General features: G+C 43.6%; 1 protein-coding gene across 1 annotated transcript in view; it reads left to right on the forward strand.

The window, feature by feature from the left end:
• The first annotated feature begins 42 nt into the window (after positions 1-42).
• MRPL15 (mitochondrial ribosomal protein L15) overlaps positions 43-19,852 on the forward strand; it is a 35,525-nt gene continuing 15,715 nt past the window's right edge. The window contains exon 1 of the mRNA XM_075213520.1: positions 43-181. The gene's annotated coding sequence lies outside the window, so the exon portion shown is untranslated. The remainder of the gene's footprint in view (positions 182-19,852) is intronic.

Consider the following 19,852-nt stretch of genomic DNA (forward strand, 5'->3'; position numbering starts at 1 on the left):
ACGGAGAGTGGGCTGTGATGCCACAAGCTGGATGCCTCTGATTGGGTGAAGAGACGTTGATGGGCGGGGATAAAATGGTCCGCGTTCGACCTTTCAGTCCTGGGAACTGGAGAAACGGGACCGTGTGTGACGTCATGGTTTATGTACCATTTACTGAGTCTGGGTAACCGGTGTAGGAAGGGTTTGTTTTTACTCCCTATACCTAATTATTGATTGAACAAATACTCTGCTTACTCTTAGCACATTGTTAGATGAAAGAGAGAAAATTTAGACTTGGGGTAAATGTATCAAGCTGAGCGGCATATTCAATTCCGATCCCGATCCGCGGGATCGCGCCGGAACGGCCGCGAACCTAGTCCGCGGTACCGCAATAACGTGGATTTTTGTTCGCTGCCCATAGGGCTGCGTACGAAAATCCGTGTTATTGCGGTACCGTATTACCGGCAGTACTGTGCATTTTCGATCGGAATTGAATATGCCCCTGAGAGTTTTCCGGCGGGTTTGAAAAACCAATCAGATTCTAGTTATCATTTATTTAGTGCATTCTACAAAATGACAGCTAGAATCTGATTGGTTGCTACAGGCAACATCTCCACTTTTCAAACCCGCTGGCAAACTCTCAGCTTGATACATTTACCCCTTGGTGTGTGATAGCCCTATGGTGATAGTCTGCTACTGCAGAGCCGTAACTTAGATTTCTAGTGCCTGGGGCAAGAAAGACAAATGCTGCACCCCTAGCCCTCAATTTTAGCCAAATGAACCTAAAATATTCATAAACTGTGCCCCGTTCAGCGTAGTGCCCTGGCGCGCGCGCACACACAAACACACACACGGACACTAGTGGTGTAGAGCAAATTAATATATAAATTTTGCACACCGTACCATTTCATAATAAAAGGTGAACATGTTCATTTACACCACTCCTGTGCTTATCACCATAATGGTTGCAATGGATCACATTACATAAATGCCAAACTCCTCCAGCAGATATCTTAGTGGTTACACCCACGGTTTCTCTAAACCCCTCCAGCACATTACTATAGCAGATATTACATGCTACATAGTCTTTTTCTCCACCTTTATAGTACTTAGTTACAACAATTTCAATGTTGTCTGATTCATGTCTCCCAACTGTCCCGATTTCAGTGGGAGAGTCACGGATTTAGGACTCTGTCCCGCTGTTCTGTCTAGGAACATTGGGATCATTGTGACATGGCAATGCCTCCTGTACCACTGTTGGGGACTTGCGTGTTGGGAGGTGTGTCTGACTATGTACCAGGTGCTGGGAGCAGTAGTGCCATGTTCACTCACACACCACAGCCTCTGCTTGTTTTTAATGGTTACAGACAACCATGTTTCTCACATATCTCCAGCATAAACCATCCAAGTATCCATTTTTTTTCATGGTAGCCTTAATGTATCAACCCCCACCCCCCACACACACATGGTATAGGAGTGCTTTCCAAGGGGGCTTTATTTGGGGCTTGTTGCCACGCACTCACCCCTCCTAGGGCAGTGTTTTCTAGGCAGGGGCAGGGGGTATCGTCACCCCCTGGGCCGGTCCCATAGTGGGATACCTTGGGCAATGTCACTGGTCCACCTGCATTTATTTTCCTTTAAAATAGGCTGCTGAGCCAAGACATGCCCTCCCCTGTTTCTAGGGGCTCTTTCCAGCGACTGCTCCTCCCCATAGTGTGTGTAAAACATTTCACCCATTCTGATATCTACACACTGAAATCCATGCAGCTGTTTCTTTCAAATGCTCTACTCTCTCTTGGGGCCTTTGCATGTTGGGGACTCTCTCTCTCTCTTATCAATATATATCTCCTGTGGCAGCTGCAACGCACTTATTCCCTTTTGTTACCTCCTTGAAATGCGTTGTTTTTGCCAGGAAAGAAATGCACTTTTACAAAGATGATTTTTCAAGGGTTTAGGCAAGAAAAAAATGGCAAAAAAAATCCCATTAAATATCAGGGTTTATAGGTATAAATTTCTTTTTATATCCGATATTCAACCCTGATATATAATCAGGGTTCACAGTTTTCAGTGGGGAATTCTGTGTTTATTATTCCTATTTTTGTAGTTTTTTTTCCACATGCAAAATCATTGTTTCAGTGCTCATAAAATATATACAATGAAAATATAAAAAGTTTTATATAATTTAATGTTTATCTTGTTTTTATTTAAAACAGGTGAGAAGGGAGGATATTGGCAAGGAAAGAGTGTGCCAGGGAAATGGGAGGGAGGCATAGTTAAATGATGATGATAGTTTTAGGAGAGCAGGCAGGGTATTAGTACAGGATCTCAGGCAAGGGAGGGTGTCTTAAGACAAGATCCTAGGTGAAAGGGGAGTATAAGGTGACAGGATCCCAGAGGAAAGGGTCCTAAGGAAGATAGGGGAGGCCTACACACCATTTCATGACACCACTACTTACTGGATCGCAGAGCTGAAGTCCAGTTTTTGAGGGGGCTCTGTCTGAGCTGAAGTGAGTTGACAGCTGGCTTGAAGACCTTTAGGGAGTTTCCCAACTGACATGTTTGAGTCGGTGTCTATAGGCAAATTATCTGCACCAGATATGTCTTTGATGTGGTATACATTCTTCTGGTGATATTTCCCAAATATTTTTTTTCAGTTGGTGTGCTCTCCTAGAACAATAATATATAAGTCAAAAGAAGAGAAAGGAGAGTTTTAATACCGGAAGCATATTGAATATATCGGTGATAGTCATTACATTGAATAACAAATTCCCGACAACACTTGCACCGACATGCTAATAGCGAATGCTGCCATTGCCGACATACTGGAAATACCGACTCCTTGAAAAACAGACAGGCAACACTTGTGATAGGTGAACATACCGGCACACAGATGTACGTCACTTAGAAGGGCGACACTTATGTTCCTGCTGTTAAAGGGCAATGCAAGGAGCCAGCGGCTGTAGAATGTACAAGCCTTCCTAAAAGAACATAAAGAATGGTATCAAAATATCCTCCAAGAGCAACATCTTCCAACTATCCAAGAACAGTCTGGTGACGAACAATGCCTTTTTCAGTATAATGTAGCACCTTGCCATAAGGCAAAAGTGATAACGAAGTGGCTCGGGGATCAAAACATCTGCATTTTGGGTCCATGACCAGGAACATCCCATTGAGAACTTGTGGTCAATCCTCAAGAGGTGGTGGACAAACAAAAACCTACAAGTTCTGACAAACTCCAAGCATTGATTAGGCAAGAATGGGCGGCCATCAGTCAGTATGTGACCCAGAAGTTGACAGCAGGGCGAATTACAGAGGTTTTCAAAAAGAAGGGTCAATGCTGCAAATATTGACTCTTTGCATAAACTTAATGTAATTGTCAATAAAAGCCTTTGACACTTGAAATGCTTGTAATTTTACTTCAATATACCATAGCAACATCTGACAAAAAGTTCTAAAAAAAAAAGCAGCAAACTTTGTGGAAACCAAAACTTGTGTCATTCTCAAAACTTTTGGCTATGCTCTTATCTTTGTGGAGTTTGTAAGTTCTCCCCGTGTTTGCGTGGGTTTCCTCCAGGTGTTCTGGTTTCCTCCCACACTCCAAAAACATACTAGTAGGTTAATTGGCTTCTCTCAAATTGACCATATTCTCTCTTGGTCTGTGTATATATGTTAGGGAATTTAGACTGTAAGCTCCAGTGGGGCAGGGACAGATGTGAGTGAGTTCTCTGTACAGCACTGCGGAATTAGTGGCGCTATATAAATAGCTAATGATGTTGTGCTGTGGGCCCTGACCACTGCATTTCCTTTACTACATTCTGTACTCAGATTATATTGTTGCTTTGTCCAGTACTTTTTCATCTGCTGCCCAGTAAGTCTAGCATTGAGTCTCCAACCTGTGTTCATCCAGCGATGAAGTCCAGTACATTAAAAACCAAGGTGCCTATTAGACTGTGCACCCCAGGTGAGCCTGAGCAAAGTACTGGCAGCAAAGTGGTTCTACATCTGGCTCCCATTACAATAAAAACTGCAACAGGAGATTACTGTTAAGGATAAAAACTGGAACATGCTCACACATCTCCATTCATTCAACACATTTCACAGCCGAAAGTTTAATGTGGTTGGTTGCACTATGAAAGCCAGTTGTTATACTTAACATAATTGTTCATTAATAGACTGAAAACAGCAGTGATCAGGGCCATTATTATACATGTGTTTCCATAAAATGAAGTCTGTTCAAACGGGATTGGGTTTTGATTATGTCACACACAATATGATGCTTGGTCAATTTGGTAAAGCTTTCAAATGAAAATTGCACAGTATGATGGCAGTTTTACTCTAAGGTATGATAAGAACATACATATGTTATATGTACCAATGTTTTTACATCTCATTTACATTGTGTATATAGGTGTCACCCCCCGGTCCCGCTTGCATGAACCTATACGGTTACCTCCTTCTCACAAGCAGTAATGCCGGCATATCCTGGCATCTGCTGCTCGCATGCATCGTTGGCAGTCTGGTCTGTGCATGTGCAGAATCGCAGTCCACCTTTGGAACCTCCCCTCTTCCCTCATTGGCCGCGGGATCATGGAGCACTATTTAAACCTTCCAGCTGCACCTGCCTATTGTCTGTTCTTCAAGCTCACTTCCTATGCTTTAGGATCTGGCTCCTGTCTTCCGTTGTGGCCTTTGTGTTGTGGTATCAACCTGCTCTCCTCCACGTTGAACCCACTCTTCCAGTGACTCTTTTACCTGAGTTACCTGTATCGAGTCAGCTCGGGTCTCTCCATACGCTGCCTCTCAGAGCTACCGCTGTTCCTGTGATTTCTCTGTAGTCGTTTCATGTTACCTATGTGGTATCAGCCTGCCCTCTTCCAGCATTGAACCTGCTGGTCCAGTTACTTTTCTACCTCTACTCAAAGCAGCACACAAATACTTGATAGCTTATTTGTACACTGAAATTTAAATTTGATATTTGCGTGCTACATGAAAAAACAGACAGTATTTACCGTATTTCCCCATGTATAAGACGCACCTTTTTCCCCCAAATTTTGGGTCTAAAAAGGGTGCGTCTTATATACTGCCAGCGCTACTTACCTGAATGAAGAAGATGATCCCTGGTGTGATCACCAGGGATCCCACAGTCTCTGATGTCTCGGAGCTGTCTGTCACGTGACCGGCAGCTCCGCTGACCGCCAATAATTGAGCCCAGGTGACCCTTGGTGTGAGGGTATGAGAGAGGAGTCCCCACTGAACAGATCAACGCTTGCCAGTTTCAGGTTAAAAGACCTTCAGGCGCCTCCCACAGTCTCTGATGTCTCGGAGCTGTCAGTCACGTGACCGGCAGCTCCGCTGACCGCCGATAATTGAGCCCAGCGTGTAGTATGGTATGTACAGCACTGTGCTGTAGCGCTGCCTTCCTGTAACTGAATGTGGGACTTTATTGTAAACTCTGCTCCTCTAGAATTGATGTGAGATCTCTGACTAAAATCACAACCAGACAAGCCTTCTGCTTCAGTAACTTATTGTAATACACCTTTTTTTAAATTTTGGGCCCCAAAATTAAGGTGCATCTTATATATGGTGAAATACGGTAACTTATGTGCAAAATGAACCCCTTGCATTGTAACATGGTTTTGTCCAGGAGAAAACTTACTCAATTTTTTTTACTTAACTTTCCTTAATGAATCAGGCACTATATTATTAACAGGTGACATTAATATATATTTTTTTTATATCCCACATATGTATTGGACATATTCTGCGGTGTATTGTCTGTTAGGGCAGAGTGCACCTAGAACCGCATTGAACAACAGACATATGTTTACATCTATTCATTTTGAAATACAGATGTGCGTGTTCCCGCTTTACATTTTTAAACAAATGCACAATACATTCATTTTGTGTGCTTTAGTGAATCAGGTCCAATGTCAATTTCATTTCAATATCGATGTATATCTTTATGAAATAGAAAAATTGTGGGCCTGATTCAAGTCCAGCCACAACTTGCATGTAATTTGCATTTAAATAAACAAACATAAATTGAGCATAGTTCCAACCATATTCAAATAGTAGTAGATCTCAAAGAGGCATTTCCATTTGAATCTGGGTGTAAGTTCGCTCTCCCTAAACGTTTCTTGCCGTATGTAGACAGAACATACTGCAGTATATGTACAACCGTTTGTGCAATATAAGGTCACATCAGAACACACAAAAAAAATTCTATTATAAATTAAAATTAAACAACTCTTAACAGTATAATCATTCATACAAATATGTATATATAAATAATACATTAAATACATAAATTAACATAGAAGATTGGATGATTCATTGGTATACATGTCAAACAGGTTGTCACTTGGAAAAGAAAATTAATCTGTGGACATAATCTGGTAACCCCAATATCAGGGCAAGAATGCTAGTCCTAAACCATTGAAACCCGTTGTTTAGGTTATATAGAAGAAAAAGCTATTCCTGAACATATGTAAGAAACCCTTGAAAATACAGGTTTAAACACACATTGCCTAATTCATGGTCAGACGTATGCCCTTTTGCATGCCGTATCTTGCATGAAATAGCTCTGCCCATGCTCACAAATGGATCTTACGCCTATGAACACAATTGCATACAATTCATGTCTGAAATTAATGACTGCCTACAACTAGAAGGACGAATCTGGGGTGGGAAGGGGTGTATGGATGTAGGCAATGTGTGCCTAGGGCATTCCAACGCAGATAGGGCTGATTCAAGTCCTGGGTTTCTCGTAAGTATGCATGGTTTTGCCGACTGACAATGATGACTGTCACGCATTGTCTCTTTTAAAAACTAAATATATATGTGCCACTAAATAGCAAAGAACATTTGTATGCAAGTAAGAGAAAAATTTAAAATGCATTGTATGTACAGTACACATTAAGAACATCCTGATTTATGTATGTAATGTAAAACAAACCAAACAGTTCTTTAAAACACATTTTTATTAATGATCATTATGAGTTTATTTTATAGAAATTATATTTCTTTTTTTGCATGTGTTCTGATGGGACTTTATATTGCACATATGCATTTGCATGTCCTGCACTGTGATCTGTCTGTTAACACACGACAAGTAATGTTTAATCAGAGCATCCTTACACCTAGATTCAAATGGATGCATATCTTGAGATCCGCTTGGATTTGAATACAATCGGAAATACACTCAAGTTCTGTGCTTGTTTTTTAAATGCAACTTACGTGCAGGTTGGGTCTGAATATGAATCAGTCCCAGAATGTAAAATATATATATTGCATGTTAGGGGGTACGTACTGTGCATTTTTAGAGGTGTTCATGTGTTAGAGAGTGTCTGCTGCGTTTTTGTAGCCTCAAAAATTAGCAGGTAGTTTTACACCACCTCATAGTTGGATGGTAATTGAACCTACGCCATTGCTTTCAGTGGGATGACTCACCATCTCAGTGCATTTCACAGCAGAATATACATACATAAGCAGGGGAGGGCTGGCAAGTTTCAGCCTGTGGAGGCAAAACTCGACTCAGCAACATATTAGGAACATTTTAAAGGGAAAATAATGCAGCTGGCCCAGTTACCCAGGCTAAAGTAGCCCACTATGGGACTGGCCCTGTACATAAATCGATGTAAATAAAAGATTGAAATGTGTAGCACTTAAACACAGCCTATATGTCTCTTTGCTGTCATGAGTTATTTAAGACATAAATGATTATAATCATTCAAGTGCATTAGTGGACAAAACTCTAAGGTATTGTTATATTTTTGCTGACATGAGCATTTCTGTCACCGATCACACCACCGCAAAATATTGTGCAAAGCGTAACATATGTAAGCATTGTATGATGCATGCGTCTGGAGGACAAATAGGGGTATATGTGCATAAAAAACATGTTATAAAGACACATCTTTTAACTTTGCCAATAGCCACAATGGCTCTAATTTCAAGAATACAATGGTGTTGGAAAACTTACTAACAAATTATTATACAGTAGGTCGGATATAAATCAAACATTCATCTTATGATGTATAATTTAGATTACCCAACAATGTGACTAGACATAAAAATGTGTGAAATTATGACCAGAATAAATTACAATATATTGATGCAATGAATGATTGTATTTATGAATTAACATAATTGAAAGTTGAGGAAATAATTAGTACATCATCACTCTCCACCTTAGAATAAGAAAACATATGTCGGGGCATATATTATCCAGAAGGAGTGGCTTGTCAGAAGTTGGCAGTCTCCAACACTTATTCTCAGTAGTTGTAGCATTAGGATTCCTTTGTCCATATTTATCTTTCGCTGTTCTAGTGAAGTATCGATTGAATCGTCAGCTGTCAATGGGGTTATTTCACAAATACAGTCCTTGACCCTATCCAAGCACTGTTATTTATTCAGGTATTGAGAAAATACACAGGAATTTTGCACATGATAGTATACAAAGCATGTTTTGTGGACTTTACTGCAAAACTGTGTACTGGTCCACTCACAGAAAACAATTTGACACTGGTTCACTGGATAAATGTAACTCCCAAAAAAATATCTAAAACAAAATTATTATTTCACATTGAAAAAAAATACATAGCATGCATTCATTACATTTCACCTTGACTGCTGTAACTCTCTTTAAACTGGAGATAAAAATATATACTTTATAACCAAATATTAAATGTAGTAGCATTATCATGGTGGTTTCGCTCTAAACATGAAGGCTCACTAGAGCTACAGGCAGTGACAATACCATAACTAGCTTACCTTGATAAAGCCCACTATGAGGCACAAAACAGCTGTCGGCACTATGACTGTCACTCCTTGAGGTCACTAGTTTTTCCCCTGTAGATTGTAGACGTAGTGTGCAGGATACTCTCCACCCTTTCATATCTGCTTTATTTTCAGTCTGTAATGTCTGTGTATCTATTCGAAATTGTACAGCACTACATAAAGAATTAGTGCTTTGTTTATTAACATTAATTTATATACAGTGTATCCGGTGATAGCTATAACCGACAGGGAGGCTCTGATAGAGGGAAGCGATATTTCCTGTGAAAGCACATGGTTTCCCTAGAGGAAGGGCTTTTTTCTCGTTCATAAATAGGCCCCACAGTACCTAAATATACTACATGGCCAAAAGTATGTGCGCACTTGAACATCATATCCATATGTTCTTGTTGAACATCTCAGTCCAAAACCATGGGCATTAATATGGAGTTGGTTCCCCCTTTGCTGCTATATCTGCCTCCACTATTTTTTGGAACATGGCTGCGGGGTGTCAGGATCTGCCTCGCTTCCTCTGCAGCATCACCTGAGGATGCTGCTTCATCTCAGCAGCTCCTGCCTCTGGAATTTATTGGACTTTATTATTGTGTTCATTGAATGTTTCTTCCGCAGCTTATCTACCAGAGGTGCTGCTATTGTGCTTTTTCCTTCCTACTACTAGGAGTTACCTTGCTGCACTAATTAATCACCAGCACATAATTGTCTTTCTACTTATACCCGCCTCTCCCAGTATACCTTGCTGGTCATTGTTGTTTCGTTGCCTTCCTTTTGGTTTGTTCTCCCTGCTGCTCCTGTGCTCTCGGACTTCACATCCTGCTGCTACACCACTTTCCGGGATATTGGTCTACCTACCATTCTACATGCACCTGCAGTATTCTATGTGCAGTTTCAGCCATATTGGGTTCATACCATTTATCTGTATTTTCGGAGCAATAAACACCTTTATGCTTTATAACATCCCGGGCTCCATAGCTGTGATTTACTTTGCTTTACATCGCTCCAGTCCACGTTTGGCATTATGCATGGTGATATGAGGCTTGCACAGCAGTGGAAACAAACCCAATCTATGAAGTTCCCGACAATCAGTTCTTATGCTGATGTTGCTCCCAGAGGCAGTTTGGAACTCTGTACTAGCGTTGGAACCAAGGACAGAATATGTTTATGTACTACGTGCTTCAGCACTAGGCGATTCTGTTCTGTGAGCTTGTGTGGCATACCTCTTTGAGGCTAAGCTGTTCTTGCTTCTATACACATTCTCTTCACAAAATAACAGCACTTACAGTTGATCAGGGCACCTCTAGCAACTCAGGAACTTAATGAACTGACAAGTTGGAAAGATAGCATCCTATGACAGTGACACATCACTGAGTTCTGCCACATAACTGAGCTCTTCAGTATGACCCATTCTACTGTTAATGTTTCACTATGGAGATTGCATGGTTTTATACTTGATTTTATGCACCTGTTAGCAATGGCTACATATTAACGTATGTGGACATCTAACAGATGTCCACATACTTGTCCATGTAATGTATTACACAGTGCTTTGCAGAGAATATTTAATTATTCACATCTGTCCCTGCCTATACACACACACACACACACACACACACACACACACTCACAGGTACATGTCATCAAAAGTCAATTAACCTACCAAGATGTTTTTGGAGTGTGGGATGAAACTGGAGCACCCAGAGGAAGCCCACTGTCACTCACCGGACTGTGAGTGCTTCTTCCCGGACATTTAGGAACCGTGGCCGTCCTCCATCCTGAGGGACTGCGCATGCGCAGCCCTTTCTATACCTCCAGTGTATGTTCCTTTAACTTAATTGGCAGATCAGGCAACCTCCCTATATTAAGCACCTGTGGTCATCACCACATTGCCTGATCTTGGAGTCTCATTCCCCATGAGTCTCTGAAGGTGTTCCTGTGTTTCCTCGTTTATTCAGCCCAGCTGATTCCTGTGGTTTCCAAACCACTTCTACCTCTGTGGTTTCCAAACCACTTCTACTACTGTGGTTCCCATACCACTTCTACCATCTACTGTTTCATCGTGACTGTGAGCTGATTCCTATCCGCTGCCTCCGTGCAGGGCCGCCGAGAGGGGGGGGGAGCGGGTACATTTTACCCGGGCCCGGCCATGCCAGGGGGCCCGGGCCGGGCCCTCTCCGCTAATTAAATTTTTTTTTTTTTTTATAATTTTCTTTTTTGCGATTTTTATTTATTTTTATTTTTTTTCCCGCGGGGGGGGGGGGGTTATTCGTTGGTGGGGGGAGCTGGAAGAAAAAAAGAAAAAGAAAAAAAACGATACTCACGTGATCGCGCGGCGCCGTGTCCCTCCTCTCCTCTTCTCCATTCACACTGACTGCCGGGCGTGACGTCATCAAGTCACGCCCGTCAGTCAGTGAGGAACGCTGCAGCCAGCATGAAGAAAGAAGACAGAAGAGGAGATAGAAGAAAAGAAAGGAAAGAAGTTGACAGAAGAGAAGAAAAGAAAGGAAAGAAGTTGACAAAAGGTAAGTAAAGAAACGGAGAGGCAAGGGGAGGAAAACAGAGATGGACAGTACTATAAAGAAAGGGGAGAGAAAAACAGAGGAGGGAAAAAAAGCAGAGAGCCACAGAGGAATTAAAAAAAAAGTGGGAAAGAGGAACAGAGGAGAAAAAAAAGGAGAGAGGAACAGAGGAGAAAAAAAAGTGGGAAAGAGGAACAGAGGAGGAAAAAAAAGTGGGAGAGAGGAACAAAGGAGAAAAAAAAGTGGGAAAGAGGAACAGAGGAGGAAAAAAAGTGGGAAAGAGGAACAGAGGAGGGAAAAAAAGTGGGAGAGAGGAACAGATGAGAAAAAAAGTAGGAAAGAGGAAGAGTGGAGGAAAAAATAGTGGGAAAGAGGAACAGAGGAGAAAAAAAAGTGGGAAAGAGGAACAGATGAGGAAAAAAAGTGGGAAAGAGGAACAGAGGAGAAAAAAAGGAGAGAGGAACAGAGGAGAAAAAAATGTGGGAAAGAGGAACAGTGGAGGAAAAAAAGGAGAGAGGAACAGATGAGAAAAAAAAGTAGGAAAGAGGAAGAGTGGAGGAAAAAATAGTGGGAAAGAGGAACAGAGGAGAAAAAAAAGTGGGAAAGAGGAACAGATGAGGAAAAAAAGTGGGAAAGAGGAACAGAGGAGAAAAAAAAGGAGAGAGGAACAGAGGAGAAAAAAATGTGGGAAAGAGGAACAGTGGAGGAAAAAAAGGAGAGAGGAACAGATGAGAAAAAAAAGTAGGAAAGAGGAAGAGTGGAGGAAAAAATAGTGGGAAAGAGGAACAGAGGAGAAAAAAAAGTGGGAAAGAGGAACAGATGAGGAAAAAAAGTGGGAAAGAGGAACAGAGGAGAAAAAAAAGGAGAGAGGAACAGAGGAGAAAAAAATGTGGGAAAGAGGAACAGTGGAGGAAAAAAAGGAGAGAGGAACAGATGAGAAAAAAAAGTAGGAAAGAGGAAGAGTGGAGGAAAAAATAGTGGGAAAGAGGAACAGAGGAGAAAAAAAAGTGGGAAAGAGGAACAGATGAGGAAAAAAAGTGGGAAAGAGGAACAGAGGAGAAAAAAAAGGAGAGAGGAACAGAGGAGAAAAAAATGTGGGAAAGAGGAACAGTGGAGGAAAAAAAGGAGAGAGGAACAGATGAGAAAAAAGTTTTGGGGGCTATTGAATGTTGGGGTGAGTTTAGGGAGAATGAGGTCTATTTATTAAATGTGACTGAATTATTTAATGGCAGTGATGGTTGCAAGAAATAGGTACTGCTGGGGCTGTTTGCAGGAAGTTTATTTATTAAATGTGAATAGTATTATTTTAATGTTGGGGCTGGAGGAAGGCCTAATTATTAATTGTGGGTGCTATTGATTTAACGCCGGGGCTGGCTGTAATTTTCTAAATGTAGCCATTTTTTTTTCAAAATAGGTCCTTCAACATTCCTGGATCCGGACAAGCCACAACTAAAGAAACCAGCAGCCACAGGTGGAGAAAGTGAGAAGAACAGGTAGGAGAGAGCAGCACAGTGTGTGAAATGTTGTGATTCTAGTAGGGACAATACCAATTTTTGGTGAATGTTGTGCCCAATGTAAGGTGTAGGCCAAGACTGAACTGTTTGTGTACACACTGCATTGTTTGTATACTACACTGTGGTGGTAGATGTCCTGAAAGTCAGGAGTGCTTGAACATATGTGACGCTCCGGCGAATTGAGAGCCTAGTGGTTTTTATGTTAGCCACGCCCCAATGGCACGTTTGCCACGCCCCCAAATGCATGACCACACCTCCCAAAATTTTTGCACCGCCGTTTGGCTAGCCACGCCCCTGAATGTATGATCATACACCTAAATTGTTTTGCGCCGCCGTAAGGCGGCGCAAAAAAATTTTGGGGCTTACTTGAATATGAGGGGGGCCCCATGAATTTGTTGTACCCGGGCCCTGAATTCTTCTTGGCAGCCCTGCCTCCGTGCACTACAGTCTTCTAATCACTTCAACTCTACCATGCATCATTAGGACTGTTAGCTGATGCCTATCCGCTGCCTCCGTGCACTACAGTCTTTCATTCACATCCACTCACCTGTTCATGATTGTGACTGCCAGCTGATTCCTATCCGCTGCCTCCGTGCACTACAGGCTTCAACCTGCAACTCGTCTGTGTTTCATCATCGTGACTGTTTGGCTGATTCCTATCCGCTGCCTCCGTGCACTACAGTCTTCAACCTGCAACCCGTCTGTGTTTCATCGTCGTGACTGCTAGCTGATTCCTATCCGCTGCCTCCGTGCACTACAGTCTTCAACCTGCAACCCGTCTGTGTTTCATCGTGACTGTTTGGCTGATTCCTATCCGCTGCCCCTGTGCGCTTCAGTCTTCAGCTCTTGTCTACTCTCCCGTGTTTCCTTGAGTCTGCTGCCACTATTGCTACCCGCTACTCTCCGTGACCAACTGTTCCAGTTCAACTCTGCTCCGGTGTCCCATCGTTACTGCACCTGCTGGTTGCTATTGGCTACCTCCGTGTTCCCGCAGAGACCCGCTGCTGTTATTTCTCAGCGCTACTCATCCATCTACTGCTGATCCGCTCTCCACGCCTTCCTGTGTTCCCTGCTGGTCTACCTACCTGTGCTCTGCACCTGCTAGACCACCGCTTCACCCATCCAGGGACTTTGGATCCTGCCGGCCTCCTGCCCTTCAGGTATCGCTGCACTCCTGTCTGACTGCTTCTCCTGAACCACGGTATGCATACTTCCCATTGACTGTGCTGTGTATTGCATACCTTGCTGGACTGTGTTGGTTCTCCTCTGGAGTGTACTATCTGCTGACTCTATTGCCATCATTGACTGTGTTATCTCATGCTGGATTACTTCAAGAGACTTTCTATATTGGCAGTGTTGTTCAGTCATTTATACATTTATATTGTGCATATTACTGTGGATCAAAGTCAAGGTGCCCGTGTATATATTGTGTTGCAGTCTCTCCCCGTGCACCTCCTCACATATATATTCAGTGGTACAACTTGCTAGTGGCAGACCACTGACTCCTGTTTACAGTTTCACCCGTTCCAGTATCCTCTCACATAGCAGTGGTACAACTTGCTAACGCAGACCACTGACTCCCCGGATACCTCCACTTGGATTCCATTCCTTCACTCAGACAGCGGTACAACTTGCTATCCGCAGACCGCTGACTCTCATCACCTCCTCGTTTCTGTTGGACATTCCTCCTCACTATAGCAGTGGTACAACTTGCTACCGCAGACCACTGACTACCTTCACGTGTCCTTTGTCCATACAGTTCCTCGTGTATTACTACCTCCATATTGCCAGTGCTGCTAGTCATAGACTTTCCTGAGCATCTCATCATCTGCTATTTCCTGTTCCGTGATCACCCTGCTACCAGAGTACCATATTACCACCTATACTGCTCTGGTAAGCCTATCACCTGGTGATCCCTGGGTAAAGACTCCTAGTGCCCGTGACAGTAAGATCAGGCCATGACAGACCCAGATACGGAACCTACCGCTAAAGAGATGCTGCAGCATCTGGTCAGCCGTGTGGAGCAACAGGATGCTCGCCAACAGCTGTTACTTCAATGTTACCAATCATTAACCTCCCAAGGAACATCTGGACAGACTGTTACAGCTAATATTGAAGCTCCTGTGCTTTCCTCCGTTTCCCCAGTGCCATCCCAGGTGTCTACAGCTCCTACGCTTCACCTGCCTACTCCGTCAAAATATGACGGGGACCCCAAAACTTGTAGAGGTTTCCTTAACCAATGTTCAGTCCATTTTGAACTCCAACCTCAAAATTTTTCTACCCATCGTTCCAGAGTGGCCTATCTTATCTCATTGTTTTCGGGACAAGCCCTGGCTTGGGCCTCCCCCCTGTGGGAAAGAAACGATCCAATTCTACAAGATAGTGCCAAATTCATTTCCACGTTCCGAAGTGTGTTCGATGAACCAGGTCGTGTGACCTCCGCTGCTTCCAGCATTCTTCGTTTGCGACAAGGCTCCCATACAGTAGGACAGTATGTCATTCAATTTAGGATCTTAGCCTCTGAACTTCAGTGGAACACTGAAGCATTAGTTGCCGCCTTCTGGCAGGGGCTCTCCGATAAAATTAAAGATGCACTGACTACCCAAGAGCTTCCTTCGTCACTAGAAGATTTGATCTCTCTTTGCCATCGTGTAGATATGAGATTTCGTGAAAGAGAGTCTGAGAAAACAACAGCTGTCAAAGCACCTCTTCGTTTAAACCCTCAATTTCGTCCAGCTCCATCCTCTGTGATTCCCATGGAGATAGGACGTTCCAAATTATCTTCAGAGGAAAGGAAACGAAGAGTAAAGAATAGACTCTGTATCTATTGTGCTGATTCCACGCATATGCTCAGCTCTTGCCCTAAGAGATCGGGAAATGCCAGGCCCTAACTAGTTCTGGAGAGGTGAAGTTAGGGTCCCTGGAGTCCTCTCCATTGTCTATGAAATCTAAAGTCTGCGCTTTTGATGTTACGATTTCCTTTGCTACCAAATCCTTTGAGTCACAGGCATTGATTGATTCCGGAGCAGCAGGAAATTTCATTTCTAAATCACTAGTGAATCAATGGTCCCTACCAGTGATCACTTTAAAAACACCCATTACTGTGACGGCTATAGATGGATCACGCCTCATCAATGGTCTCATCACCCAGAGTACGTCTCCAGTAACCCTTCAGATTGGTGTACTACACCATGAAGAAATTTCGTTTTTAATTCTTCCAGTTACGACAAGTCCGATTGTCTTAGGCCTTCCATGGCTTCAGTGTCACTCTCCCCAGATTGACTGGCGCACCCCTCAAGTTACGTCTTGGGGGTCTGAATGTCACCATCGTTGTCTCTCTCAAGTTATTTCTCTTAAAGTACAGCGATCTTCCATCTCATCTTCCTCCCCGGGACTCCCTCCTCAGTATGCTTCATTTGCCGATGTGTTTGATAAAGCTCAGTCTGAACGTCTTCCTCCTCATCGTTCTTGGGATTGTCCGATCGACCTTCTACCTGGCAAGACTCCTCCCAGGGGTCGGGTCTATCCTCTCTCGTTACCTGAAACTCAAGCCACATCTGAGTACATACAGGAGAATCTCCAGCGTGGGTTCATTCGACCTTCCACCTCTCCCGCTGGAGCTGGGTTCTTCTTCGTCAAAAAGAAGGATGGATCATTACGCCCATGTATAGATTTTCGTGGACTCAACGCCATTACTATCAAGAATCGGTATCCCATTCCGCTGATCACTGAGCTATTTGATCGCATCAAGGGAGCTCGGATATTTACTAAGTTGGATCTTCGTGGTGCTTACAATTTAATTAGAATCCGTTCCGGTGACGAATGGAAGACCGCGTTTAACACCAGAGATGGGCATTACGAACATTTAGTAATGCCCTTCGGGCTGTGTAATGCCCCCGCTGTTTTCCAGGGTTTCATCAATGAGATCTTTCGGGACTTATTATATGTATGTGTCGTTGTCTACCTAGACGACATATTGATCTTCTCACAGGACCTGCCTTCTCATCACCAACATGTGGCAGAGGTCCTCTCCAGACTACGGAAAAACTCGTTGTTCTGTAAATTGGAAAAATGTTCATTCGAGTTACCCCAGATTCCATTCTTGGGGTATATAGTTTCCGGAGTTGGCCTGAAGATGGATCCAGACAAAGTAAATGCTGTACTACATTGGCCTCAGCCAACTACTCTTCGTGCCATCCAGCGTTTCTTAGGTTTTGCCAATTACTATAGACGCTTCATTCAAGACTTTTCATCCATTGCATCTCCCATTGTGGCCCTAACTCGGAAAGGGGCTAATACTAAGCAATGGTCATCTGAGGCTCTCCAAGCCTTTCAAATCCTCAAAGAGGCCTTCTCGTCTGCTCCCATTCTGCGACAGCCTGATGTGACACTCCCCTTCTTCCTAGAAGTAGATGCCTCTAATGTGGGCTTAGGAGCTATTCTCTCCCAACGCTCGGAGCAACAAAAATTACATCCTTGTGCCTTCTACTCTCGGGGTCTTCTGCCCGCAGAGAAAAATTATACTATCGGGGACAAGGAGTTGCTGGCCATCAAAGCTGCATTAGAGGAATGGAGATACTTGTTGGAAGGAGCTCGCCATCCGGTGACGATCTTCACGGATCATAAGAACTTGTCATATTTGCAATCTGCTCAATGCTTGAACCCTCGTCAAGCAAGATGGTCTCTTTTCTTTTCCCGTTTTGAATTAATTATAACCTTCAAACCAGCCGCTAAGAACAAGAAAGCTGACGCTCTATCTCGAGCTTTTGTGACGTCCTCTGATGTAGAAGAGGTTCCCAACCATGCTATTCTAGACCCCAAATGTATTTCTCTGGCTGCTTCATCCACCAAAATGCTACCATTTGGGAAGACCCTTGTGCCTCCTACTCTGAGGAGGAAAATCCTTTCGTGGTTCCATGCCTCTCGTTTTTCTGGACACGCCGGTGAACACAAGACCTTTGAGATTCTCTCTCGTAGTTACTGGTGGCCTTCAATGAGGAGAGACGTCAAAGAGTTTATTGCTTCCTGTGATTTATGTTCTCAGTTCAAATCCTCCCGCAGAACTCCAGCAGGGTTGCTGCGACCACTACCCATTCCGTCCAAGCCTTGGACCCATATTAGTATGGATTTCGTTACTGATTTGCCACCAAGTAAGAATCACAATACTATTTGGGTAGTGGTAGACAGATTTTCGAAGATGGCCCATTTCGTCCCTCTGTCCGGTTTACCTTCCTCGTCTACTCTGGCTGAACATTTCATTAAAGAAATCTTCCGCATCCATGGATGTCCGTCTGAGATTGTGTCGGATAGAGGAGTACAATTCGTTTCCAGATTCTGGCGGGCCCTTTGTAAAACCTTGGGCATACGATTAGCACTCTCATCGTCTTACCATCCGCAATCTAACGGACAAACGGAACGAGTCAATCAAGATCTTGAGACTTTTATTAGGATGTTCTCTTCAGCCAACCAAGACAACTGGGTAGAATTGCTCCCTTGGGCTGAATTCGCCCATAACAACATGTACCATGAGTCATCATCCAAAACTCCATTCTTTGTGGTCTACGGTCACCATCCGTCTTTTCCGGAATTTCCTGCCCTCCCGCCCACCCAAGTTCCTGCTGTGGAGACTGCTTGTCAAACCTTCAAAAATATCTGGTCTCAGGTCAAAACCTGTTTAAAGAAGACATCTAATAAATATAAGTCTTTCGCAGATAAGAAGAGGCGGGCTATTCCACCACTAAAAATTGGAGATCGTGTCTGGTTATCTACCAAAAATATTCGTTTGAAGGTTCCATCTATGAAATTCGCCCCTCGTTTTATTGGTCCATATAGGATCATTCAAGTTATCAATCCAGTATGTGTTAAACTTCTTCTTCCTAAGAATCTTCGGATTTCCAATGCCTTCCATGTGTCCTTGCTCAAACCTCTCATCATCAACCGTTTCTCGACTCCTCCCTCAGCACCGCAGCCAGTTCAAGTTCATCAGGAGGAGGATTTCGAGATTACTGAGGTATTGGATGCAAAAATTTCGCGAGGAGTCCTCCGTTTCCTCGTTCATTGGAAGGGCTTTGGTCCTGAAGAGCGTTCATGGATCAAAGCTGAAGATCTTAATGCTCCTGCCCTTCTGAAGAAGTTTTATTCCAAAAATCCGGACAAGCCCGGTTCCAGGCGTTCTGTGCCCACCTTTAAAAGGGGGGGTACTGTCACTCACCGGACTGTGAGTGCTTCTTCCCGGACATTTAGGAACCGTGGCCGTCCTCCATCCTGAGGGACTGCGCATGCGCAGCCCTTTCTATACCTCCAGTGTATGTTCCTTTAACTTAATTGGCAGATCAGGCAACCTCCCTATATTAAGCACCTGTGGTCATCACCACATTGCCTGATCTTGGAGTCTCATTCCCCATGAGTCTCTGAAGGTGTTCCTGTGTTTCCTCGTTTATTCAGCCCAGCTGATTCCTGTGGTTTCCAAACCACTTCTACCTCTGTGGTTTCCAAACCACTTCTACTACTGTGGTTCCCATACCACTTCTACCATCTACTGTTTCATCGTGACTGTGAGCTGATTCCTATCCGCTGCCTCCGTGCACTACAGTCTTCTAATCACTTCAACTCTACCATGCATCATTAGGACTGTTAGCTGATGCCTATCCGCTGCCTCCGTGCACTACAGTCTTTCATTCACATCCACTCACCTGTTCATGATTGTGACTGCCAGCTGATTCCTATCCGCTGCCTCCGTGCACTACAGGCTTCAACCTGCAACTCGTCTGTGTTTCATCATCGTGACTGTTTGGCTGATTCCTATCCGCTGCCTCCGTGCACTACAGTCTTCAACCTGCAACCCGTCTGTGTTTCATCGTCGTGACTGCTAGCTGATTCCTATCCGCTGCCTCCGTGCACTACAGTCTTCAACCTGCAACCCGTCTGTGTTTCATCGTGACTGTTTGGCTGATTCCTATCCGCTGCCCCTGTGCGCTTCAGTCTTCAGCTCTTGTCTACTCTCCCGTGTTTCCTTGAGTCTGCTGCCACTATTGCTACCCGCTACTCTCC

The sequence above is a fragment of the Mixophyes fleayi genome, chromosome 5 (genome assembly GCF_038048845.1).
Source record: "Mixophyes fleayi isolate aMixFle1 chromosome 5, aMixFle1.hap1, whole genome shotgun sequence".
NCBI lineage: Eukaryota > Metazoa > Chordata > Amphibia > Anura > Limnodynastidae > Mixophyes > Mixophyes fleayi.